Below are 27,868 nucleotides of genomic sequence, written 5' to 3' on the forward strand. Positions count from 1 at the left end.
GTTGATCTGCGAATCAATTCATCAAGAGTCAAAGCACTTTATCAAAGCAATGTCAAAATATAGTCTTCAAAATAAAAGTGACGGCAAAACATTGTGTGGAAAGCGTAACAAAGTGATCTACACGAAGAGATCAAAGTTATTCAACATCTTACTGCACATTGTGTTTGAATAAGAAACAAGGACTCCTCCTCACAGTAACAACTCAAGAACTATGCAATCCTATATATCCTGCAGATTCATAAGGAATGTGAGATATGCTCTCTATTGTGATAGATTATGTGAATAATCAACAGCATCAACCCTAACCCATGCTCTCTCTTTCACACATCACAACAATAAAACATACTCCTTTAAAGTGGTTTCACGTGACGACAGCAACTGCCCGCAATAAGGTGTCCAGATGATGTTTGCGTCCCAGAGGAACATCTGGATTCCACCTCACAGCAGGTTTGCTGCCGTGCCCGTAAGAAACACATGAAGGCGGACTGAATACGCTGAGATTAAGGGGGTCGCCCGGAGGGGACGAAAGGAAGGAAAATAGGTAGAAAATGTCCATCACAGCCGTCAGGGAAATACATATGTAAGGCTAACGCTAGAGACTGATCCCACTGCGCTGAGAGAGGGCGGAGCTGCTGCACTGGAACGCAGCAGGACACCGAACATCGAGAGCCGCAGAATGCACCAACACAACACATTTACACAAACGACTGCATATCTAAGGCCTCTACAAGTCATTTAATCGTCATAGTTTAATGCAACGTTGATGCTATTGAAGACCTTTGAAGGCCTTGAAAAGAATCCAAGGCATTGTTTGACTTTTAGGATCCAGATGCTGTCAGTCTCCATCTCTCCTCTCCTTCCTGTCCTCCTACATTCCAACCTGCAGCCTCTCCTTTATATTCTTGCTTCCTCCTCTCTCTTTATCTCTCCGTTCCTCCCCCCCCACCTCTCTTTCTTCTTCTCCGTCCCCTTTCAATATCACTCATGCTCTCTCTCTATCCTTTACACTCCATCACCCTCCCTCCCTCCCTCTCTCTCTCTCTCTCCCTCCCCTCCATCCCTTTTTCTTCTTCCCCTTGCCTGTGAGAAAGCGTGGTGACTGGGAGCGTCACTCTGTGCGGATAGCTGGGAGCCGTTGGCGGTTATCGGCTCCTGCAGACTCTCTCTGCCGGTCTGATCTGTCTCCTCTTCATTAAGCAAATACGCCGACGTGGAAATGAAAACATAATAGCTATTTGATTTCCAGCGAGATATTTTGCATATTGGTTCGGAGCTGATAGCGGAATTTCATCAAGTCGTTTTTTTCCCTCTCTCCTTCTCTCTCTCTCTCTCCCCCCTCCCCCCCCCCCCCCCCCCCCCCCTCTCCCCGCCACCACCGCCGCTGTGTGCCCCCCCCCCTCCTTCTTTCCCTCCATCCGCATGCTTTAAAAACTGAATTACTGAGCTGGACCGGCTTTCAGAGAGATTTCTTTACATTGCTGGGAAGAGAAAGAGAGGGAGAGAGAGAGAGAGAGAGAGAGAGAGAGAGAGAGAGAGGGAGAGAGAGAGAGGGAGAGAGAGAGAGAGAGAGAGAGGGAGAGAGAGAGAGAGAGAGAGAGAGGGAGGGAGAGAGAGAGAGGGAGAGAGAGAGAGAGAGAGAGAGAAATCTAGTTCCCCTGGAAGACTACTTAACCGATTAAATATCCCCCCTTTCCATCTTTTTTTTTTCTCCCTCTCCCTTTTTGATAACAAGGAAGAAAATTTGAAGAATTCACAGCGCTTTAGGTTGACTCTACTAATCAGAGATAGGAGTGAGAAAATTAACTCCTTAATGAGCAGAGCCGTCTCCCTGATAAAGGTCCTGGGGAGATGGAGGGGTGGGACACTAGCTGAACCTCGGCAGAGAGACATAGAGACAGACAGGAAGAGACCGAGGGATGAAGGGACGGAGGGTAAAGGAAATAGAATGAGAGAGACACTTCCCTCCTCTGAGGAGGAGATATTTGGGCATGAGGAGGGCAGGTGTAGCAACACGGATACACACAGTGCCTTGCATCGGCGCTGGCCGTGATGGATGGTACGGTGGCGGGGTATTCCCCCCCCCCCCCCCCCCGGAGAGAGAGACTAGCCCTGGATCAGCAGCCTCTTCACAGCGGGCCTATCTGATGGTCCGGCGCCTCTCAGGAGGACTATTCAGCGGTCCGAGTCCACGGAAATAAATCTCCCCGCTGCTGCTTTCCATGTTGGAACAGCGTGTTGCTTCAGACCTGATAGCAGTCCCGCCGTGTTACAGCTACAGCCCGACAAATACTGTCCACACACACACACACACACACACACACACACCTTTGTCCACGGGTTGTGAGGTGAGGAAAGAGATTCCTGTTAAGAGCTACTAAGAGCTCGGACTTGTTGAAATGTTCATATAATCAAGTATTAGTTTGGCTGGTGTTCTGTCATTATCATCGTCAGCATCAGCAGACTGAGCTTGTAGTTTTTAGTGAATGTTACTCAAACAGCAGGAAACAGGGCGTTTGTTGGGGACTATTTTCAGTGGCGGATCGATACACATCTGAAGCGCTAACAAGTATTTGCAACATTCTCATCTGATAAATGTCTGTTGTTTTTGTAAATTAGTTTTTTGTTCTTGAAAATACAAAATAAGCGACCAGAAGACATCGCCTTGAACTCTGTTAAGACAAATATGACTTCTGTTCTTCTACAATAATCAAATACTGGCACAATGTTTGTAACAGGAATAGTTCATTAGAGCTTTAATGTTTAATGTTTAATGTTTAATGTTTAATGTTGCCACGGAGCATTGCTGACCTCCTGGAGATATTCACAGACAATTCTTAGCCTTTGATTGACATCTTTTATGTAAAAAATAGGGACAGCAAGCAGCAAAACATGCACCCAAAAATAAACATGAATAATAATAAATATTTGTTGCAATAGTGATATTTGAATTTGCATGAATGTTTGACTTTTAACCCTTTTAAAAATGTCTTTTCTATATTTAATTTGTTGTCATTGGTTTCTGCAGGACGTGATGCAGACGCTGCTTCTACGTAATCTAGAACATATGAGTGCATATCTGATTGATACAGAGCACCAGTGGGAGAGAACAGAAGTATATTAATAAAGGTTATTGAATCATTGCATTTAAAGCTCATGTTGCATTCAGTGATATTTGGGACAACATACCCTCACCATCATGCAGAGTGTAATGTACCTGCAGCTAATCACCATCACACACTTAGTTTGGGTCTGTTTCAGATCATTCGAGGATTTCTTCAAGAACGGCGTGGAGCGATAGAGAAGGATCACAGACGAACACACAGCGCTTCAACAACAGCGTGTCAGAGCGGAACACACCACTCTCATTGTGAGATAACACTTTGGAGATGCTGCGTTTCAGCAGATTTCATCACCTTCGACAGAGAGATGGTATCAGGCTCGTCACCTCTCTCCATCTCAGAGTCTGCTCCCACTATCATCTTTGTTTCTTCTACAGCTCGCTGAGAGTTGGGTGTAACGGAGGAATGTCCTGCGAGCGCTGCCCTCTGGAGCGACGGATGACGATAAATACTGTACGCCAATCAACGGGCAGCACGGCGTGACTGAATGAGCTGCATTTCACTTCAGGTCAAGTTTTCAAATGAAATATGCTCACGTATATCTACCTCTGACTACAGCGGCTCATACGCTGCCTGGTTCACTGCGACACCTCATGATGTGTGGGATCAAGTCTTTGCTCTGGTGTTCTGTTTCACATCCGCTTCTTCTCTGGCAGCACTTCAGACGCACTCGCACTCACAGACTGTTTCATGTTGCTCAAGGACGCCTCACTCCCACATACAGCAGCAGTCTAACACGGCGCTGTGCTCCAAGAAGAGCCTGGTGCACAGTGAACATGTGTGCGTTGTGATAAGCATGCACAGGAATGTGTACGTTGCACACAACCAGCTTCCATGTCTTCTGTTTCCTATGTTCCGTTACTGCCACCAAGGCACTAAGGGTGTAAATCACAAGCTCCATCACAATACAGTGTTTCCACGCTCCACTCACGGGACACATACTCAGCTGGTGCCTGGTGGCCGGACCCTCTTGGACCACCAGCTAGATAAAGTTAGCTTCACAAAGATGTGATATGACTAGTAGTGTGATACCTTTCAAAATGAATGAAAAGCAGACACATTCCCTCAGTGGATAATAACGTTGTGTTGAATTGAATCACAGTCTTTTTAAACAACCCAAACAAGCCCACAGTGAGCTCAGCTGCTGACCCGTGAGGAGACACTCAGCTGGACTGATTGAGTCAGAGAGAAAAGCACAACACTTCTTCACACTTCATGAGATGAGGTGAACAGACACAGATGTTACAGCTCATTCTGCTTCAGAGCTCCACGCTGTATTTAACACTGTGGAGGCGGATTCTTCAACCTTTTCACCACATTTTAGGACTCTAAACTCTCGTCCCAGCATTTAGTAAATCTGTTGGCTTCAGTACTGATTGTGGTTTATTTATTTATTATTTAACAGAGGCTCCAAATGAATCACGTACAACTTCAAGAAGTCCAATTGCTTTGAATACATGAAACACCATCCATATACATTCTCTGTCTGCACATCAAGAGACCCTCCACACTGAAGGCCATGAAGACAGATGACATCATTCCAGACATGGTGTGACTGCAGCCACCCTGTCAGCTCATCCTCAAACCAGCTTCTGATGGTCCCGCACCAAGAGATGCTCCTCGTTTTCTGTGCGTTTTGTAACGAAAGCCAGCAACACTTTCCAAAAATAAACTTCCCAGGAAGCTCAGTTAGGTATGCGCAACATGTTAGGTTTAGGAACATATGTGAAATACTTAGTTAGGTTAAAGCAACATAACTAATGAGGAAAAGATGGTTCAAATCATCACAGAAGTGGCGTTACTGAAGTACGCAGGTCACATGACAGAGACATGAAGGTCTTCTGTGTGTAGTGCGATGCGTCTGCATTATCTACAGGACAAATCTGTCAGTCAGAAAATGAGTAGAGCAGAAAAGGGAGTAAGAACAGGTGGTGTTTGAAAACAGAAAAAGAAAGAAAGAAAGAGGAGGAGTTAGTAGGGAGGGAGATAGAGAGCTGAGACCCTGGACTATTGAAGCCAGGCATGCAGACGATAAGCCCGGCTGATAAAAGATAGAAAATAGCAGCAGATTTGAACTTTCCCACCGTCCTAAGATCCACGGGGGGAGGAGGGGTTGATTCAACTACTTATTGAATCCCTTCCTATCTCTAACAAGCCTGCCCCCCCCCCCCCCCCAAACCCAGCAGCCTTGGCCACGAGTGGAGCAGGGATACAAGGTTGATACATACAAACACACACTCACACACACACAGCAGGTTCCCACTGCTGAAACATTCCACCATTCTGCCAGACACTGTGGTGGACTCACACACACACGCACACACACACGCACACAGACAAACAGCATGATCTAATCACATTTGGTCGAATTATAACAGTTGGTACAACCAAAGGTTTTTGTTTAATGGAGAGGTCTAAGGAAAGTCAAGAAGAACTGGTTGACACACACACACACACAGACACACACACACACACAGACACACACACACACACAAGGTCGAACAGCTTGTGAAGTCTAACCAGCATCGCTCCATCCTCAAACCATATCAGAGACAGTGTTTCTCTCCATATCTCTGCTGCTCTCCGTTGACAAAGAGACTTGGCCTTGAGTACAATGGTGAGAATTTCACACACGCCTACATCCCAACACACACACACACACACACACACACACGCCTACATCCCAACACACACACACACACACACACACGCCTACATCCCAACACACACACACACACACACGCCTACATCCCGACAGACACACACACACACACACACACACGCCTACATCCCGACACACACACACACACACACACACAGAGTTTGGTGAATGCAGGTAGTTCCTGTAGCCGGCATGGTGTTGGCTGTGAAGTGCACTGATGGGATTCATTCACAGGTCCACCCTGCTGACGCTCTCATGCTCTGATTGTTACGGTACGTGACTCGGCCACATCTCATATGAAAAAATACGCCAATAATGAGAAGACATGGATGTGCAGTGACTCTCGTTTCAAGGTTTTCATTCGGGTTCATGAGCAGACAGATAAAGTCATTCTAGAACACGGCTGCTTGTTTCAGAGTGTCTCATATCTTGTAAAGTAAAGCTCCTCTAGCGGTCTTTAGCAGTGTGGCTAGGAGCCGTCAGTAAATACAAAAAGTGTAGAAATATAAGAACTACAAAGCTGACTCTTTAGATTGGAGAATGTGAGGGTGGTCTGATATAAACTGGCTGGAAAGACCAACGACAGCAGAATGTAGTTTGGGCTCTCTGTGTCTCATAATGTGAACAGAGCTGGGCAGTCAAACACAAGGTGCACTGAGCTCGCCTCACACACACCACACAGCCCACAGGTTGACTGTCTGTGTGTGTTAAGTTGCAATATGACGCATCCGGGTGGATCAGATCCGGGTGGATCAGATCCGGGTGGATGACATCCGGGAGGATCGGATTCAGGAGGATCAGGGACGTTAACGCATGGCCCGATCAGCTCGAGAGACACTTCTCAAAGTGTGTGCAGGGTGTGTGGTACTTTTTGTGTGGTGTTTGCCTGTGCTGTGTGTGTGTGTGTGATATAATGAGCATGATTGCGATCCCTTCTCCTTGATCTCAACCCTGAATAAAGACGAAAGGCAGATGAGAGATTATGATGGTATGCAGGAGGAAGGAGGGATTGAGAGACTCCCTCGCTCACCCTCCCTCTCTCAGCCCCCCCCCCCCCTCTTTGACATGAACCAGCTCTGCGTTCATGTCACGGCCATGCTGAAGAAAAACATTTTGTGAGCACTGGAGAAAACAAAGATCTTCATCTGATCTGTTTATTATCTATGAAAATGTTTTTTATAAACTAATCTTGACATGTTTCTTCTGTCACTAACTTTTTCCTCTCTTCCGCCTCTGCCTACTTCTTCCACTCATCTTCCTCCTTCTTAGATGAAGTAATGCAGCCTCCTCCTCCTCTTCCTCCTCCTCCTTGCTTTTGCTTTTTCCCAACCCTGAAACCTCAGGTCAACTGTGCAGCTACACCAGAGGAACCAACACACACACACACACACACACACACACACACACACACACACACACACACACACACACACACACACACACACACGCAGATGTTCCTGCTGGTCTCAGAGACTAAACACACTGAGGGGGGGGGGAAACAGAGTCAAAAACATGGCTGAGAAAGCAACCAGAAGTGCTACGGTTAGTTGTGCAATCTGAGTTGATATATCCAGAGTGAAATTAATCAATACTCCTGTTTGTCAGCTGATCGTAGCGTCTGTGGCTCGTTGTCGTCTAAATGTCGTGTCAGAGGCATTTTGGGGACATGACAATGTAAATGTATCAAAGTATCAGCTACAGGAGACTTCATCTGTTTACAAGAACCCAAAACTCAATTACAAAATAATTCAAACAATTTGGTTGACGATGCACACGTTTCAGCTAAATATAGCCCTGTTCTTACCGCTCATTTGATTGGCCCATGCAGCATCTTGTCTATGTCACTCTCTATGATTTTAGTAATTATGTAGAGAGTGCCAGCAGACAGCCTCACACAGGACGGGCTGTAAGGACACACACATCACACACTGAGGCTCATTCATTCACAGTAGAACTACCTCCTCACTTCAAATGTGCAGCGACTTCTAATTATATATTTTACTATATTTCAAAATGACCAAACAATAAACCCAATCCAGGTTTTATGGAATAAAAAGGGCAAAAGCAGTTGGTATAGAAAAGCAATATTTCCGTCAGAATATAGACGGGATTCTATCTGACAGGTCAATATTATTTTAGTATAGAAGAGTAAGAGTAGAACAAATACAAATCTTTATACAGATCACTTCAACTGATCAACAGATCAGCATTTTACAGAGTAAAAGATGAAAGATATGATTTCTAAATGATCTCAAACATAGTTCTGCATTCCTGTACAGCTATGGCTTGTATTGTCTTGATACATAACTAATAAAGCTGATATCAGCCGACACGTATCGATGTGACCGGATTAACAGTGGAAGGGAACTTCTACATTTCAACAGGTTTACAGTTGTCTTGAATGCACACACTGAACCCAAAGTCAGATATATGTCATATATGGTTGATGTATAAATACAAATATTCAGTCCCAGGGTTGTACATCTGTGTGATCTCCGGCTGCCTACTGCGCTGAACATCTGCCAAGAACAGGAAGATTTTACCAGGAAACTCTGTCTGAGAAGTAAAGAGAAATACCACCAGAGAGGGGGGGGGGGGATAAGAGGGCAGAGAAGTGATAAAGATAAAGAGACAGACAAGCAAAGCAAAAGGAAAAACAAGGGAGAAGAGCGATGGAGAGATGATGGGGGGGCAGTCTCTTTGTTGGAGAGAGAGCAGAAATAGAGAAGAAGAAGAAGGGGGGGGACGCCACTCACAACTTGGCTTTGCATCTCTTATCTCCGCCTCCTGTCACAAGGCTTAAAATAAAAATAAAAATAAAGTGTGATGGTGGCAGCAGTGCTGGTGCGATAGCCCCGTGGAGCACAGAGAGGGGATGTAGAGGAGATAGCTGGTTAAATATAACCCGCTGCACGGCTGGCAGCAGTGAAGAAAGGGGGTACTTTCAAGAGGCAGGGCATCACTGGAGCCCTCACTGCCCTGATAACATCCATGCTACGAGTGTGTGTGTGTGTGTGTGTGTGTGTGTGAGCAGAAAGACATATCCATAACTATGTGTGTGTGTGTGTGTGTGTGTGTGTGAGCAGAAAGACATATCCATAACTACCCCACTGATCCAACACACACAAGTATGCAAGCCCAAACACACACAATTACCTTTGCACACTGATAGAGAACAACACACACACACACAGAGAGAGGGCACAGCCCGCTCACATCTATGTATCTCTACGCCTCGCCAAAGGAAGTATCAGCCCCCCCCCCCCCCCCCCACGCAAAAAAGTCACAACGGGATTTCTGATGGGAAAAATGTGCTTTCCTCAGATGATGGTCAGATAGAGGGGGAGTACAGCCAAATGTCAAAGATGATAAATGGAAGGGTGCAGAGACAAGATCACACACACACACACGCTCACACACACTCACACTCAAACAAACAGGCGGGCACAGAGAGAAATACTCTTCCTCACTTGTTCTTGAAACAGCACACAGCAGGCTGCAGCTGTCACTCATGTTTGAGCATTCTATCCAAACTCACAGTTATTAATAAGAGAGCTCACAGAGTTATTAATAAGAAAGATCACTACTTTATTAATAAGAGAGATCACTACTTTATTAATAAGAGAGATCACTACTTTATTAATAAGAGAGATCACTACTTTATTAATAAGAGAGCTCACTACTTTATTAATAAGAGAGCTCACTACTTTATTAATAAGAGAGATCACTACTTTATTAATAAGAGAGATCACTACTTTATTAATAAGAGCGCTCACTACTTTATTAATCAGAGAGCTCACTACTTTATTAATAAGAGAGATCACTACTTTATTAATAAGAGAGATCACTACTTTATTAATAAGAGAGCTCACTACTTTATTAATAAGAGAGCTCACTACTTTATTAATAAGAGAGATCACTACTTTATTAATAAGAGAGATCACTACTTTATTAATAAGAGAGCTCACTACTTTATTAATCAGAGAGCTCACTACTTTATTAATAAGAGAGCTCACTACTTTATTAATAAGAGAGATCACTACTTTATTAATAAGAGAGATCACTACTTTATTAATCAGAGAGCTCACTACTTTATTAATAAGAGAGCTCACTACTTTATTAATAAGAGAGCTCACTACTTTATTAATAAGAGAGCTCACTACTTTATTAATAAGAGAGCTCACTACTTTATTAATAAGAGAGATCACTACTTTATTAATAAGAGAGATCACTACTTTATTAATAAGAGAGCTCACTACTTTATTAATAAGAGAGATCACTACTTTATTAATAAGAGAGCTCACTACTTTATTAATAAGAGCGCTCACTACTTTATTAATAAGAGAGATCACTACTTTATTAATAAGAGAGCTCACTACTTTATTAATAAGAGAGATCACTACTTTATTAATAAGAGAGATCACTACTTTATTAATAAGAGAGCTCACTACTTTATTAATCAGAGAGCTCACTACTTTATTAATAAGAGAGATCACTACTTTATTAATAAGAGAGATCACTACTTTATTAATAAGAGAGATCACTACTTTATTAATAAGAGAGCTCACTACTTTATTAATAAGAGAGATCACTACTTTATTAATAAGAGAGATCACTACTTTATTAATAAGAGAGCTCACTACTTTATTAATAAGAGAGATCACTACTTTATTAATAAGAGAGCTCACTACTTTATTAATAAGAGAGCTCACTACTTTATTAATAAGAGAGATCACTACTTTTTTTTTAAAGAAATGCCTTTCAGAACAGAAGTTCTTCTCAGCTCGATGTCTGTGTTTCTCTAACGTCTGAATCGCATCTTGGGCTGCAACTAACGATTATTCTCATTGTCAGTTAATCTGTCTATTTCTGATCAATACATTCATCATTTAGCTCACAACATGTGAATCAAACAGTAACTAATAACTATAAAATAAATCTGAGCACAAGGTGATATTCATAAATGTCTTTGGTTTCATTCGACAATATTTAGTTCACAATGATATAAATCACAGAAAAGCAGCAAATTGTATTTTTATTTCTAACTATTTGAATTGCTGCTTTAACAAAAACACACGTGTGTATGAAACAGAGAAGTCTGGATTCACCAATCACAGTTTGTTTAATCATGTGACTGACCTTTAACCTCAGGGTGTTAGTGCTGAAACATCGTTTCATTTAAGTCACGTATATTTATACAGAAACATATTTGCTGGTTCCAGCCTCTCAAATGTGAGAATGTATTGCTCTATGTTCTATAACATTGTAAAGTTGAATATTTATGTTTTGGACGTTTCATATACAGGACTTAATCCAATAATCAAAATAACATCCAAAGATGAACTGGTAATGAAAATAATAATTATTTACACGCCAGCAGAAGTGAATAAAAAATAAGAAATGATCTTACTCAGTAATCACATGTTTCCAGTTATTAATTCCACGAATCAACCACATTCACATTTATTAGTATCAGTTCAGCTTACTGCAGGAATAGCAGCTCACATTCATAGAAGCAGTGACTGACTGCAGCTCACACACGTGTTCATGTGTTCAACATGTATGTCCAGCCGTCAGCAGCGTACAGACGTGATATTATACGGCCGTGTGAGCGCCGTGACTTCACCGCCGGACTCGTCCATCTTTGGACCACAGACATTATGAAGAGCACAGGCTGCTAAAATCATAACGGAGAATTATCAAAGAGGCTGGAATGTTTAGAAAGATTATAGAATCATTTACTGTTGATTGACAAATCAATGAATCCACCAATCTGTCAGCTCAAACTCAGAAACCTTATTGTTGCAGAAGAATTAGGTTCATTCCTCATGAGATCATGTTCGCTCACTGTGTTCACTTCTGACTCCTAAAGGTGATGAGCAACTGACTTTCAAGGCCAAATGTCAGAGCATCCTCGAATGCACCGTGAGGTTGTTGTCCCTCACACTGTCTTCTGTCTTTTACCAAACAAGGGTCAGAGGTCACCATCAGCTTCAGAGCAGCTGTTCTGGAACCGGTTGGGGTTCAGTGTGTTGCTCAAAGGCTCCTCTGCCAGCTAAGAGATTGGAACCTGCCTCATCCAGCAGGAGGATGCCTCTACTAGATTAGCTCATGGTGGACTCAGTGTCTGGTCACCAGGTGACACCAATGACAACATCACGTCTTGTCTTTCTTAACCTGGACTGGCCTTACCCTGGTCTGGTCTCTTCTGGGGCTTTAGAGTCGCACAGCTTAACTGAAGAGAGAGAGAGAGAGTGTGTGTGTGTGTGTGTGTGTGTGTGTGGATGACTTCAGAGATAATTTGAATATCAGGCCGGTGTGGATAGCTGATAGTGTTTTAAGGCAGGGCCCGGTGGACCGAGCGCTGGTAGTACCTATCTGTAATTAGTAAGCGTTCCCTATCACTGATGAGATAAACTACGGCTGACCTTTCCCATCTGGTCACCATGGCAACCCAGCACCCCCACCCCGGCCAACCACCCCCCCGTATTATTCTAGTGATCAAACAGCAAATAGCACCGAAGATGTGAGGAGCTGATAGGAGCATGATTAATAATAGTCCTCCACATGGTCCTCTGAGATGTGTGTGTGCGTGTGTGTGTGTGTGTGTGTGTGTGTGTGTGTGCTGAGGAGGAGGGGCCCGTCAGTGTCAAACAGTCATCGTGAGAAGATGTGGCTTGGCTTTCTGTGGTGAATAATGGAAATTGAAGCTGAAAGTGAAATAAAAGCAGCAGGATGAGAGCGATGTCTCTCTGAGGACAGGTACTGTTAATGTTACCCTCTCCAACACACGCACTCAGCTTCTGCCCCGCGTGGCCCTTACATTGTGAGGGGCCACGCTGGGGAAGTGCTATCTGTTGATGAATAATGAATGCTGGATTGCAGGGTTACCTCCTCCTCACTTAACGGCGCCGCGCTGTGGTTTTAGAGTGGTGGGCAGCACAGAAAGCCAGCGCAGCTCTTGATCGGTGTCCGTGACAAACTTCCCTTTACTGGAGAGCCGTCATTGTGGAGGTATGTAGGAAACACTCTGTGTGGTATGAAACATCTTCTGTTTCATCACTAACTGATAACTAGGTCTGTCTGGAAGAAAACAATCTTTAGGAACATAAAATAAATACACATGATTACTGGCTGCTGGGTATCTGGAGTGTCTACCAACCCACACACTGTGAAATAAAACCTCACAGTCAGAGTTCTGTGGGCTACCGATCAGAGAACACGTGATTCAACAAGCCAATCAGATCAGTCTTCCTATGTCATCTGCTGCCTCATTAGAGTATAGAACCCACGGCATCACCACTACCTTTGCAAAGGTGCACCGGATTTTTCTCATAAGCTAATCAGAGCAAGCTGGGCTTCTTCTGGGAGGGCTCTTAAAGGGACAGGCGCTGAAACGGAGCGTTTCAGACAGAGCGTTAACACAGGTATATTCAGACAGACAATAGGAGAAGAATAATGTGTATTTTGAACATTAAATCATGTAAATATGTTCTAAAGGCAGAAGTAGGAACCTGATAATGAGCATGATATGTCTCCTTTAAATACCAAATGCAACCGCGTTACATTGAGCTTGTTTTAAATGATCTAGTTGTTGCTCCTCAGCAGTATATGTCTAATATAACTGATCTGCTCATTTCTAGTAAAGTAAGACGAGACCAATATCTGTTGGTTTGGTGACGTTTATTATTATGGCATTAGCCATAAACCTTGTTTTGGTTGTTCCACCTCATCCATCTTGTTTCCAGCAGCAGCAGGAAGCTGTTTTTAGGGAAAAGGCTCTGATGACCCCACTCTACTCTACTGCCAACACGCGTTTCATGCTTGTTGGCAGGTTGCAAATTTGTAGCTAGTGAAGAAAGTGAAGCATTTACTTGTATTTTTTCAGCCCAACATAAGTTGGTAGCGGTAACACGCAACAATAAAGAAATGCGCCAACACAAGGAGGACGGAAACTGCAAGTCAGCAAATATGGATGTAAACACCACACAGAAACACAGAATTTAAAATATTTAATTATAAAGCCTATTATTAGAGGAAGTGAAAACAGCCTGATCATTGTGGAAAATATGGACACACCCTTTCTACAGGGGAGCCCTCGATGTCTCCGAGCAAGGCCTTCCCCACTCCTGGGAAGCCTGCTCTGTATCTCCCACATTTGCATAACAGGGAAATGGCGAGTAGGTATGCAAAGTGGAGCAGTTGACTGAAAGGTCAGCGTGGGTTTACTGAGGCCAGGCAGAACCAGACCTCAACTGGTCTTACAGGTCCACCTGTACACAGACGCAGGGAACAGTGTGTATGGAGGACAGAATATGGCTTAAGTATAAGTAAATAAATGCATTAATAAATGTATAAATAAATACAGGAATAAATAAATAAATGCTTAAATAAATGTTTGAATACAGAAATAAATAAATAAAAGTATAAATAAATAAATGCTGAAATAAATATGGAAATAAATTAATTAATGTATAGATAAATACATAAAAGTTGATAATCAAACAGGACATAAAGAAATACATGTATCATATATTTATTTCTACATTTCTGTTCACCTACATTTATTCATTTATGTGCCTGTATGCTAATGAGGTGGGAGGTCCTAACCTCTGTCTAATGGTGCGTGCACAGACTCGGTGAGACTGGAGTGGCGCGAATTTGCAATGGCGCGAATTCGGACGAAGTCGGGCAAATTCGCGTCAAACGGCAAAACGCCCCAAACGCGTGAGTTGAAATTTTTCAACTTCTGCGAAAAAATGGCATGACGCTGTGGCGCGATAGCCTATCAGCGTTGAGATGTTTCTCCTGTCATCAGTGACTGCCGTTGTTGAATCAGGAAATAAATCCTGTAGCCGTCTGTGTTCACCCAGAGCTCTACGATACCTCATATCAATAGAGACCGGACCAGACTATGTGTATAAATGTGTGTGTGTAAACCATATGGTACAAACAATGAAAAAGACGGTGCCGTATTTACGTCTAGATGACGTTATGTTGAGTGTTGATGGAGCTACAATGTTAGCTTAGCCTAGCACCGATCGATCCGAGCTCCATTGAGAAAACAAGTATTTTAAAAGTTATTTGCTTGTCGTCTTGCGGAGAGAACTAACAAAACATGAATTCAGACAAATCGGCATCATTACGTAGTTATTTCGGAGTCCCTTTTTGTCGGTTTATTGCCGTTAAATCACAGCCAGATCAGTTTATTTTGTGTTCATACAGCTGTAGTAAACAGCCGACGTGTGGCTTGCTAGACACAGTGAATACAGCTCGATAAAATCCATGGATCTCCTCTGGACAATATTATGAACCCAGATATGACGGCGTTTAGTTTCCCGGGATATCTGTGACTTCCACAACACGTACTAATCAGAAATAGAGGATATTTTTTTCATGGTTGATGGCGGACAGTTGAACGGCTTCCAGGGCGATAAGCCACGCCCCCTCTCCGGCGCGATTCACGCGAATGAACACAAATGGTCCCTGGTGAGACCGGCGGCGCGAATGGCGCGAATGACGCAATTAACGCGGCGCGATCAATTTGGTGTGGACACGGCATAAAGCAGGATTGGTCACAGGAGTGTCTACTTCTGGTCTACTACTGCTGCCTTGCACAGTAACGTTGGCTAGCCCAGTGTTGCCAAATTGACTACTTTTTCGCCTAATCTGGCAACTTTCCAAATCCTCATGGCGATTTTTTTTTGTCAAAAGTGACGAGCGACAAATCTAGCGACTTTTTCTGGTGCTATTGAAGACTTTTCTGGTGTTTTGGAGACTTTTCTGGTGTTTTGGAGACTGCCGTGAAAGCACGTATCATTCTGCAGTTACTGTCCTCAACGAGCAGCGGGAGCTGCCGTGAGCCCCTCCGCCGTCCCAAAGCACTCACAGGCGGTCAGTCTCACAGCAGCCTCGCGCGGCTGTCCCAGCTGCAGACTGTGGAAGACGTTACTGCTGCGAGCTAGTTTTTTGACGTCGTCTACATGATTTGCTAGGAATCAGTTGCTTCTGTCTTGCTCCCCTACTTGACCAATCCTGCTTAACAATGCGGTTCGGACCACCTACCTCATTAACATACGGACACTGAAATACAGAAATAAATAAATAAATGTAGAAATAGATTTATTTATGCATGTCCTGTTTAGGCATCAACTTTTATTTATTTCAGCATTTATTTATTCTTTTATTTATTAATTCCTGTATTTATTTATACATTTATTATTGCATTCATACTAAAAACATTTTTCGTCCTCCATAAGTGTGTGAATACTATGTTTAAATGAATAAACATCCAAATGACAAAAAAAAAAAATACTACAAGACCTGGCTAGCACATGGTATGAGATCTTCACATATCACACACCTATGCAATAATCAAGGACATGAAAAGGCACATGGCGTAAATGATGTAAAATTCAAACGTTGCTTAAAGGGACACTCCCCTAACTCTGCACATGAAGGTCAACGTCTTTGTTGTGGTTTGTACTACTCAGCATTTGAAAGCAGTTGCATTATGGGTCATAGTGACGTCATCAGCGTGGGCTTTAAGACTACACATTCATGTCAGAAAGTGTGCGTTACACAGCAGATGTAGGCGTTTACCAGGAAGAGCACTAGGAACTGACCCTTCTGTGTTTCTGTACCTGTTTAAGTGGCCTTATGGAAGTGCACCGTCGAATGACTGGAGTAATGTGTCCATTCTGATTTGATTGGAGCAACATTCTAAAGAATAAAATAGTCCCCATGTTGACTGTTTACAACCTGCTTCACAAGATCAGACAGTACGAGGACAACGTCTGTAGAAAGAGATGTTGCTGTTAAGTATTAAACTTACAAAACATGTTGTTTCATTCATTGCCATTGTTATCCAGATGTTTTAAAGCCGACCTCTTGTGGGGTTTTTCTTGTTGTGTGTACAGTATCAAATATCTTGAAGTCTCCAATGAACAGATTAGCACGGCTCGTATTCCCACATTATTTCTCCTAATTCTGGCCCCAAACTCCAAGTTTATAGCTACTGCGGCTGGTATAAGCACTTTCCAGCAGCACTTTGAAGGCAATGGGGCTGTGGCACACACACACACACACACACACACACACACACACACACACACACACACACACACACACACACACACACACACACACACACACACACACACACACACACACACACACAGTATGGCCACATGATTGCTTGAGTAAGCGAATTAGCCTCAACGATGGCTGAGGAGGCAATAAGTTGGCAGAAAAGAGGGATAATCTTTTATCTTTCACCCTCCCAAATGATTTCTTAAAGCCTGTATCGCTTCCCTGACAGTTGACGTTCCACTTTTTCCCCCTTTCATTATTTATTTATCTATTTTTGCTTTGTGTGAATTCAGCTAAAATACTTCTAAAGCGCTTAATGGCCCTATCGCCGCCTCAGATCTGCTGCCACATGCTGCCTTTTTCCCCGCTCCCCCCCCCCCCCCCCCCTTTTTTTGGAGATATTCTCCGGCCCGGCCCCCGAAGAGCCGGCGTTTTATCAAACCGTCTTGACGAGAATGACACGGCCAATTATTGACAAATTATTCCTTCATAGAATGACAGTAAGACAAGGAGCGGAGTGAGAGAGGGGGGGTGACAGAGAGACTATTGGCTTGATGAGTTGAACCCACCCCAACGCCCCCCTAACAGGCCTGAGGAGACAGGCGTCTATCTATCAGATTCTATTAAGAGCTCGGCACTTTGGCGAACAAAGCTGCCCGCGCCCCGCCACGCATTAACTGCTATTATACGCTCATGAACTTTGTCACAATCACAATGGTTCGCCCCATTCTCCCTTTTGCACATTTTGAGTCTCCTTTTGTGTGCTTAAGAACTGAGAAGCACATCGCTTCCCTTTGTGTGTCTGCATGTGTGTGTGTGTGTGTGTAGGATGTACTGTACAAACAAAAACATTTGTCAGAAGAGAACACACTTTGTTTTTAGTGGGGACTGACTAAGCTCCATAAATGTGCTTCACATTGATCCACTGGGAGCTGTCCAGTACAACCAGTCTGTTACTGGGTCAGAGTCTAGATTGTTCTTGTTGTCAACAAATCATAACTATAAACACACACAGACACACACTAGTTATTTTGACACACACACTATTATATGATAAACTCAACAAAAGCACTATTTCTTCCTGTTTGAGTAACGTGTGCTAAAAAGTGTCCAGCTGTTCCAGGACATGAGTGAGTGAAACTCTTCATTTGGGCGTGGGGCATGGGGCGGAGAGACAGAGTACGGGAATAAGAACTCATTCCAGCGCGGATGACTGTCTGTTGCAGACTTGACACCGTTGCTTTGAGAAAGTGCTGTCGAATGTGTTGGATCAAGCTTTTTATACACGACGACTCGTTTACCTAAGAGCTGAGCTCAGGAGCTGAAGATGAGGATGAAGAGACAGAGAAAGGTCTGACCTATACAACCATTCTTGATGTGTCCTTTAGAATGATGTAAAGCAAGCAGCGCTCAACAGTAACAGGAAGCAGATCAACCTGAACGAAAAACAAAGAGGAAATGTGTGACGTCCTGGGAGGAGAAAAATCCCGGCATCTCTGAGATGGACGGAACATGATACGGTAGTTTGTGTTTTATGTTATTTTTATCTCAATTTCTCAAAATACAAGGTGACTAAAAGAGGTTACTAAATGTGGCTGATGGTAGTGTGTTGAGCCTGGGAGGGGCAGGTCTAGAGGAGAACATGTGAGCAGCAGTTCTCTGACGTCACTCATCCCGTTGGCCTCTGTTGGTGTTCAGCTGCAGCCTTGAGAGCAGCCAGACACTCAGGATCCACAATAACACGGCTAAGAATGCTGGTCATTGGGTAGACGCCGCAGACGCCGCTTTGTTCCCAAGCAGTTTGTAGCTCGAGGGCTCCTCAAAAGTTTCCCCTTTTTCACTCACATGTCAACCGCTCAGAGGACCAACAGCACCTGGTTTGTTGAAGTGCACACCTCCGTCAAATCAAGACGTCCCACGCATTTAAAAATAGCACGGGTGTAAAAAGATATGGCCCACTAATCATCAGTGGACTAACTAGCTAATGCTTTATCAGGCCTTTGTGCCGTTGCTTTTGTGAACCGCCTCTCTCTTATCGCCCGCATCGTAATCGGGGGACTTTGAGGCCTGACAGTGATGGCTGCGAGATAGAAGCTGTCGATGTGTTCACGGGGACGGACTGACTGAGGAGTTGGCGGATGATGAGAACTTTGATACCGACGCGACACAGTTGGGCCTGCAGGTAACCCTTAAGAAAGGGGGGGATCCTGAATAGTGGGAAAAATACCCCATCTGTTAAGTTCTGGTAAATAAAAGGGAATTAAAAAACAGCCATGAAGATTCTGGTGTTTAACAGCTGATCAATGTGTACATCTGTCCAAAGATCCAGAATAAGAAATGCACTTGCAAAAATAATTCAATGTTTCTGAGACAAGTAAGGCGAGCTTACGTTTTTATTTCTTCTAAAAGGATATTTTCATTGCTATTTTGTGCATAGTTGAAAGAAAAAACAAAGGTTTTTTGCTCGGCTTAAAACATCATAACTGACGCTATTAAAGGTGGGGAAGAAGAAGAAAGTGAGCCCTGTTCCAGGTGCAGAGAAACCCAAGGAAAGAACAGACCTGGTGTGTGTGTGTTTGTCTGTGTTTAAAAAAGAAACAACACCCACCGGGGCCTGACCCCTCGACCCACGACTGATGCCAAGACGACCTCCTTTTCCTCTCTCGCTCCCCTCCCCATCACCGCCGCCACCCTCCTCTTCTTCCCCTTTTTCTCCACTTTCCACCTCCGCCCGCCCCTCCCCATCGCTCCGCTTTGCCAAGTCCACATCGTCGTAACGAGGGTGTAGTTTCTTAACATTCATCATCGCTGAACTCTGAAACTTTATCAGCTCCGGAGAGCGGCGCCACAGCCCCGGCCCTGGCTTTCTCGACTCTCAGATAGGGCCGATAACACGCTGATAGATTACAGCAGATTGTTTTACTTCAGGGGACACTACTGCGCTGCTAATACTAATACACAGACAAGAGGACTCGCTGGTGATGGAAGTGGGAGGTGGACGGAAGGGGGGGGGGCAAAGAGGCACAAAGAGGTGAGGGCAAGGAAGCCGCGATGAGCCGGAGGAAATTACAGACGATGTCCGATATATCGTTATCCTGCCTTCGCAATCATTTGTGGAAATGCACGCTTGCAAATGTTAGAATTGAGAATTTTGTGTGGCGTTTTATGGCACATGAGTTCAAACTGATCAATGATGTGGACCGTAGACAAAATAATTAACTGTTTTGATATTCATTAAGCATATGAAATGCTGATTTGTAAAAAGAAATGTGTAAAACTGTGTGCTTGTTCTCTCTCTCACACACACACACACTTGTGCGGGTAACCTGAGCTAGAAGCAGGGTTGGGGGGGGGGGGGGCAGAGGGTGGCATACCAGGTGACCTATGGTGAAAAAGTGGGTGGAGTGTGAAACACAAGGCTCTCTCTCTCTCTCTCTCTCTCAGAGATCCTAATCTCCGTTAGAATAACCTCATAAAATCTAACCATAGAAAATAAGGAATATAACCTCATAAAAGATATTTTATGAGGTATTAAATTAATGGTTTATCATTCTGTACTTTGTCTCATTAATCTTCTGTACCTGGCAACACCCTCTGTAGATGGAGATGCTAGTTAAGGTGGGTGAGTCCATATCTTTTCACTGAGAAACCTCATAATGATGAAATATATATTTATATATAGTGCTATAATAATGATAGAAATGGAGGACGTTGATTGTTTAGGTGTTTGAAACTGAATAAAAACTTTTGATTATTTAAAGAGAAACACGCTAAAAAAAGTGTCTTTGAGCAGTAACTTTCTATTTTTACATGTCTCACAAAACATAAAACAGTTGTAGTAATTTTACTATGCACATGTTACTCACTTTTCATAAAGCTGGCTCAATGTGCCACCTTAAAGATGCTACGAGCAGTAGTGAGTTCATGAAAAGCTCATGAGAGAAGAATAAACTCTGTCTCACTCAGGGGTTTAGGCCTAGACAATCCCACTCTCATTTCCAAAATGAGAGATAACCTGTGTTAGAGCCTTTAGTTTTACCAAGTGTTGTTTGATGTTGGTTATTTACCATTTTTGGGTGGTATGCATTGTTCCATTGCCAGGACCACAACCATGATTGGAAACCTGTTTTAAAAACAACACATGGGCCTGTGGCTACCTGTGTTATATTAAGCTTCACTAGATATTTATCTTCACTACAGCGTCGGAAATACACGAGGGCAAAGGGCAAAACTGCCCCTAAGAAATATAATTTTGCCCCTGATATCACTAGGAGGGGCAAAAAATGCCCCCATAATTTCCTCTAATAATAATGATAATTTAATGAACTTGTCAAAAACATCGTAGCCTATATGACCCGGTCCAGTTGCCATATAATGTTTTTGATTTTGGCCTTGACTGATGTTGCTTGTGCGTGAAGAACCGAACGTTCTAAACAAATAAATGTGCGCTTCTTAATCAGACGCGAGACTGCGGTCAACTCAGCAGACACTTACATGTTAGTGCACCTATATGCTGACATTCACGGTAAACTCATTCAAACGGCACAGAACGGGAGCGAGCGAAGGACTTTGCAAAGTTAGCAGAAAGATTAACGTGAGACAACATCCGGTTTCTTCAGACGAATATCCGGTTTTCAGAATAAGATGCCAACAAACTACACATATTGCATAATGGAAATTAGATTAAATGAATTATATTCACATTAAGTATAAAACATGCTACCTGCATCTCGTGAGTTAAAGGGAAAATACACCTAAATTGTGCGTAAAGTGTCTCTATTCTTTGATTTGAGGGTTGCTGGAAATGAATAATACCTGACTGACAGTCAATTAAGATATTTTACTCAGTAAAAACTCTGAACTAAATTTGTACCTTCAAATGGCACATTTTTTTAATTTTTAAGGTGCTATAAAAATGATTTTCACAATAATTCCATACAATGACTGATGTATATGTAATCAAAGCATCGTTGACTTAATAATTGTTAATAGTTGTTTAAATGTAATAACAATAAATAACCACAAAGAAATAAGAATAAAATTGAATATGATTGTCTGATTTATGTTTGTTTTTTGTTCAAAAAAATCTAAGAAAACACTTTGAATCTGTAGACTACTGCTAATAGTCTTATTATTGCCATTTGATGACAATTGCTCATATACTGTCAGCCTAAATAAGTATATTTATTATTTTGAACAAAGGTTAAATGTTATTTCACAAGTTTCAAAAAGTACCCCCAATTTCTATTTAAATACCCCTGGATTTCAGTCAGTGGGGGCAAAAATATGTAAATTTCCTACCCTGGCTTCACTAGGTGTTCAGCTTCACTAGATGTTTATCTTCACTAGATGTCAGCTTCACTATGTGTTCACTAGATGTTCAGCTTCACTAGATGTTCATCTTCACTAGGTGTTCAGCTTTACTAGGTGTTCACTAGGTGTTCAGCTTCACTAGATGTTCACTAGATGTTCAGCTTCACTATGTGTTCACTAGATGTTCAGCTTCACTATGTGTTCATTAGATGTTCAGCTTCACTAGGTGTTCATTAGATGTTCAGCTTCACTAGGTGTTCATTAGATGTTCAGCTTCACTAGGTGTTCACTAGATGTTCAGCTTCACTAGGTGTTCACTAGATGTTCAGCTTCACTAGATGTTCATTAGATGTTCAGCTTCACTAGGTGTTCATTAGATGTTCAGCTTCACTAGGTGTTCACTAGATGTTCAGCTTCACTAGGTGTTCACTAGATGTTCAGCTTCACTAGGTGTTCACTAGATGTTCAGCTTCACTAGGTGTTCACTAGATGTTCAGCTTCACTAGGTGTTCATTAGATGTTCAGCTTCACTAGGTGTTCATTAGATGTTCAGCTTCACTAGGTGTTCACTAGATGTTCAGCTTCACTAGGTGTTCAGCTTCACTAGATGTTCATTAGATGTTCAGCTTCACTAGGTGTTCATTAGATGTTCAGCTTCACTAGGTGTTCACTAGATGTTCAGCTTCACTAGGTGTTCACTAGATGTTCAGCTTCACTAGATGTTCACTAGATGTTCAGCTTCGCTAGGTGTTCACTAGATGTTCAGCTTCACTAGGTGTTCACTAGATGTTCAGCTTCACTAGGTGTTCACTAGATGTTCAGCTTCACTAGATGTTCACTAGATGTTCAGCTTCACTAGGTGTTCACTAGATGTTCAGCTTCGCTAGGTGTTCACTATGTGTTCACTAGATGTTCAGCTTCACTAGGTGTTCACTAGATGTTCAGCTTCACTAGGTGTTCACTAGGTGTTCACTAGGTGTTCAGCTTCACTATGTGTTCACTAGGTGTTCAGCTTCACTAGATGTTCAGCTTCACTAGGTGTTCACTAGGTGTCAGCTTCACTAGATGTTAATCTTATAGAATTAATAAATAAAATAAACAGATAAATTGATAGTGAAAATATTCAGTAAATTTAAATTATCAGCATTGCCGTGTTCCATTTTTGTCAATGGCGCCAGCTTCCACTCCACACAACAAAAACCTTTCCCGACAGACAATGTCTAAGGGGGCTAACATTACCTACACAATACATCAAATAAATGTCCTGCTAACGCTAACATTAGCTGTTCCGTGACCAAAACATAACAAGTGTATGAACGATACATTACCATCCTCATCATATCCCATTTATTGGGCGATCTCTAGCTATACAATGTTCTTTATTTGGTTGTTGACGTAGTCGTAGCAGCCCATTGTTCTAAAATTACACATTCTCTGTGCTACTCACAGAATCACATGACTAATTATTTTTGCAGAATCACAGTGGTAGTTTTAATCACTTAGACCAGAGGATTGTATTGGTCAAACATTTTTTTCCACATCCAGAAATGCGCAGATTTTACCCCCACGCAAATGTTCCGTCAGGGTGTGCAAGCAAGAACGTTTAACATCTGTGTTTATAAAGTTCCGTGCAAATTTTTCAAACGGAAATCCGTGCTTTTAGTCTGACAGGTCAGGTGGATTTCCAAGTTTGGTCTAGCTTTAATGAGTTATTGTGGAAGCAATACGGACTAGTATGCTGAATTATACCAAACACTATACCTATGAGAGGAAGACACACACACAGTCAGCAGGGAATACAGAGCTATTGCATTAAGCATAGGAGCAATTAGGGATTCAGATGTAAAGTGGGGTCAAGCTGCTGACCCGCCTGTCTTCATGTCTTCTGTTGGGACGGCATCTGACGGCTCCGTGGTACAAAGCAGCCAATCAGGGCGGGCCGTTCCTGCCACCATTGTCGACAACGACGTTTGGGCTCTGTCATTGTGGAAACTCAAACCTGTCCGCTGCCGGTTGATGCCTCTCTATTAGAGACAGATTGAGGACTGAGCTTATCTGGGCCCACCAGAATGTGTGCGTGTGTGTGTGTGTGTGTGTGTGTTTAGAGAGAGACAGAGGGTGTGTGTGTAATGAATTGATGTCAGGGAGGGCATAAAGAGTTAAATGAGGTCTAATCTGCTAATAGCAAGCAACGGCAAGAAATTATCAACGCACAGCTTGCACACAATGCAAAAACCTTAACAAACACACAAACACACACACAATTACAAAAAACACTTGCAGAGCAAAGAAAAAGTGCATTGTGTATTGGTCCTAATTTTGGCATCAACATGTTATCAGCCAAACCCCATGAATAATCTGCACGGTAATTTCATTCTTTCTCCCCTTTTTGTTCCTGGCATTTTGGTGCAGCAAGATAAGGGCTCAAAAAACAACAGAAGGGCTCGCAGAGTGGAAAAAAAGACAGATAGATAACATTGATATCAACTCCTACACAACACACTCATTCTCTTATCTGGGCTTTTTATCACGGTCTCGTTTTTTTTCTTCTTTCTTTCTTTCTTTCTTTCTTTCTGTCTCAGCCTTCCACTCCCCGTTCTTTGTGCACTCAGGACAAAATTAAAAAGGAGCACTGCCCTTAAAAAGTAAAGTCAGGTTTTTGGTTTCAAATCAACCTAAAAGCTGATTTCCTGCATTTCATTCTGGTTGATGTGTAGAATGCAGCAGCAGTGAGGCTGTGTGCTGTTACAGAGATAGAAGCGGTCAGACTGTGGGCTGTAAAAATAACTTATATTCAGATATATGATCTGGTCAGGTGGGAGGGGAGTTGCTTATTAGCAGGCACAGATAGGACGATTGGTTGGTAGAAGCTGACTGACACACACACACACACACACACACACACACACACACACACACACACACACACACACACACACACACACACACACACACACACACACACACACACACACACACACACACACACACACACACACACACACACACACACACACACACACACACACACACACACACACACACACACACACACTTGTCCTCGTCCAGCAGCCATATTTCTGAGAAGAGGAAAAACTATTTCACACACAGACTTATCATTGCTCTGTGTCAGACAGAAAAGCCTCTCTGGGTCTAATCTATCAAGGTCAGCTAGTGTGGCCCGGACAAACAGCGTGTTGTTCCGTCCCGCTGCTCCCTGCTGGAGAACACAACATCTGACCGACTCACTGGAGGGACGACTGCTGACCCACATGCTGACGAGCTGACCACACGTCTCATGTTCTAATAATGAATGGACTAACGCACCGCGGCTTCTTTTAATTGAGATACTAGTGCAGCCTGGTTGGTCTGTGTTGACGTGTTTCTGTCCCTGTTGCTTGCATCCCTTTTATGTGCTTTTATTATAAAGAGATGGAATCAGTCTGATTACTTTGATTCACATTGCTAGAGCTGTTGTGCTTTTTGGTAGCATCAAAAATAATGAAATCAAATTGAATTCTGGTTCAGGATGAATTCGGGTTAAATCTTAGCATCGATCAAAAAGGTTGTTGGAGTGTGCTGGTCCCCCTATGAGAGGTGTCTGACCTCACTGAGACCTCACATTTATGATACAAGGAGTTCCTTCACCCCCTTACTGACTGGGGTGCTGATCGGTTTACAGTTACACTTTCTTATTGATAGTGTCAATGTGTGAACCAACATTTTCCCCCAAGATGGTGGAAACCTAGTGTGCACACGGATGTATGGCAGAGTTTATCAAGCTATGTGAGGACATTGACCACCAAAGATCCAGAATGCAACCTGAACAAATAGTGAATAGAATACATGTAGTGTCCAGATATATACAGAGAGGCATTAGGAGCTACAAGTCACTAGATGATCCACTCCGTGTGCAGAACGTCAAACACATGACAGAGACTCGGAGGTCTGACTTTATTCACTCTCAATATGGCCGCTACAGTGGTAATCAACATGCCGCCGGTGTTTGGGTTTAACCAGTGACCGTGTTCACTGGTGCCTCTCAGCTGTCATCAACAGAACATGAAGGTGTCCTCGTAAAAGCCTTCAACCAATTTGAATCTCTGTTTATTATCTAACAACCATTCAGGTTATTATGGGCAACCATGGACACGTTGGGCTGACAGTCACCAGTTAACACGTTGACCTGTTACACTGAAACACCCGTTGCTTCTGAAGCGGCCGTGATCCTGTTTGAATTGTGTAGAACTTGAGCCTGACACATGACACCAGCAGACATTCTGATGCCGGTGACGGTTATAATTCAGCGTTTAAAGCCAGCTCGGCTGATTGGCTGGGACAAAACGCCACTTCTGTTGACACTGTGCGCACGCATATTTTAGATGACGTCGGCTGTGAAAGGGTCTTAGGGCCAGTAAAACGTCACGTCAGTAAAGCTAGCGACTCAATTGTCTGATCGGGCTCGAGTTGAACAGATTCTTCCGGATTGATAGTGGAATTAGCTACGGAGTGAGTCATCTCACCTCCTTCTCATCGCTACTCATTACTTAAATATAATCAAACGTAACAATGAACTAAGTCTTTGTTCTTATTTGATAACCACTAATGAATATAATAATTTGCATCGTAAAAATGTACTTTGACCAAGTAGATTTTCTGACCCGCTTGCCCGAAGTGAAAAAACGGTGAACCCTGATTTGCCATTTATTTGAACCTCATCCAGTGCAACATAACCCTCAGCAGACGCTCCTGCATCGAGGAGAGGAGGAGTGATGGTGCAGATGGGGAATTTCTACTAGTGGAGAAGGAGCGAGGAAGAGTTGAGAAAAGGAGGAGGGGGAGGAGGAAGGAGGACAGAAGTTCAGTTGGACAGACAGAGAGCTGGAGAGCTAAAGATAAGAGAGGGAGGGAGATAGAGGCTGCTTGGTGGTGTGTGTGTGTGTGTGTGTGTGTGTGTGTGTGTGTGTGTGTGTGTGTGTGTGTGTTGGGGGGTGATAAAAAGCAAATGGGTTAGAGGATTTGGATGCAGGGAGCATCACCATCAGGGATCTCTCCTGGTATCAAACTGGAGCGATCAGTGATAAAAAATAAAAAAGAGTCAACCTGGAAACGTCTGTAGCTGCAGTGGGAGTTCACTGGGCTGCAAATAGGCCTGTCTGCCCCTTCTCTGTCTATCTCTCCATCTCTATGCCCCCCCTCCTCCAGCCACTCTTGTTACCTTTATAATGACCCGTAAAGCCAGCAATACAAGTTTCCTTTATACTCAAGCTGCTGCCGATGGCCCGTTCTGTGCCGTCTTTTTAACATGTACGCTGCCTTCAGGATCTGCAAATAAAATACACTCCACATCTCCATACTCTCCTCCCAATGGTAAGACCACTACAGACTCTCTCAATCCCCCCCCCCCCCCCCCTTCTCTCTGCACTTCATCTCCCTCCTCCTCCTCCTCCTCCTCCAAAAAAAGCTTGACAAAAGAAAAGAGAAATGAAATGAGGAGAGGGTTTTTCTTCTTCCTGCTGCGCCCCACCCTTTTTCTAGATAGAGAGAGAGGGAGAGAAGAAGAGGAAGAAAAAAAAACATAATTTATCTGTGTATTATCAAGAAAGGCAGACACTTTAATCAGTCAGCTATGAAGTCAGTATTTCCATTCTTATCTGTCGCAGGAGTGGAAATGGAGAGGAGA

The 27,868-nt window shown here is 43.1% G+C and overlaps 1 protein-coding gene across 3 annotated transcripts in view; it reads right to left on the reverse strand.

Moving 5' to 3' along the window:
• The window catches only part of zfpm1 (zinc finger protein, FOG family member 1), a 119,644-nt gene that overhangs the window by 77,070 nt on the left and 14,706 nt on the right, over positions 1-27,868 (reverse strand). The gene's annotated exons all lie outside the window — the stretch shown is intronic.

The sequence above is a fragment of the Anarhichas minor genome, unplaced genomic scaffold (genome assembly GCF_050575085.1).
Source record: "Anarhichas minor isolate MPS153535 unplaced genomic scaffold, ASM5057508v1 ptg000005l, whole genome shotgun sequence".
NCBI classification, from domain to species: Eukaryota; Metazoa; Chordata; class Actinopteri; order Perciformes; family Anarhichadidae; genus Anarhichas; species Anarhichas minor.